We start from the raw sequence: 626 nt of genomic DNA, 5'->3' as shown, positions 1-626 counted from the left end.
GACCCGCTCTGAGGGCAATCGCCCTCGGAGTTGCTCAGGTTCTTTGCACCCAGGCGACCACTTCTTCTGCCTCAGCCAGCTCTCTGCTTTCCCCCAGGCAGCCCTGCCCGAAGGCAATCCCTTTCCTCGGCTGGTCTGCAAAGATACCACATCATCAAAGATACCACATCTTCTTCGTCCACTCATCCTGGTGCACCTGGCACGGCGCTGGCACACCAAGGTGTGCGAGGGTTTCATTCCCGCTCGTCACGGAGCCGCGGTCCACGCGCTCCCGTTCGGGGAGCAGGAATGAGGGTGGAAAAAGCAGATGACTCCGGCACCAGCGTGGTTGTGGGGAAGACGGTTTGACCGGGGGTTTGTTTCCTAGCGGGACGCTGCAAGAAGCGAGGCATGCTGCGTTGCTTTTCTCACCCATGGTATTCCTCCCTCATCCTTGTTTTTTTGGTGTTTGGTTGGTTTTTTTTTCCATCGCTGGGGCTTCCTGCAGGCCTGGAAGAGAGAGACCGAAACTCAGACAGAAGGGACGCGGCAGGAATCCCTCCGAACGCCTTGGGCAGAGTGATGCACTCAACTCACGGTAATTTTCCTTCAATGTCAGCCGGCACCGGAGCCCCCCCCTTCCCCTT

Source organism: Haliaeetus leucocephalus, unplaced genomic scaffold (assembly GCF_000737465.1).
Source record: "Haliaeetus leucocephalus isolate CR32 unplaced genomic scaffold, Haliaeetus_leucocephalus-4.0 Scaffold210, whole genome shotgun sequence".
Lineage (NCBI taxonomy): Eukaryota > Metazoa > Chordata > Aves > Accipitriformes > Accipitridae > Haliaeetus > Haliaeetus leucocephalus.
Note: the sequence above shows the minus strand (reverse complement) of the source record.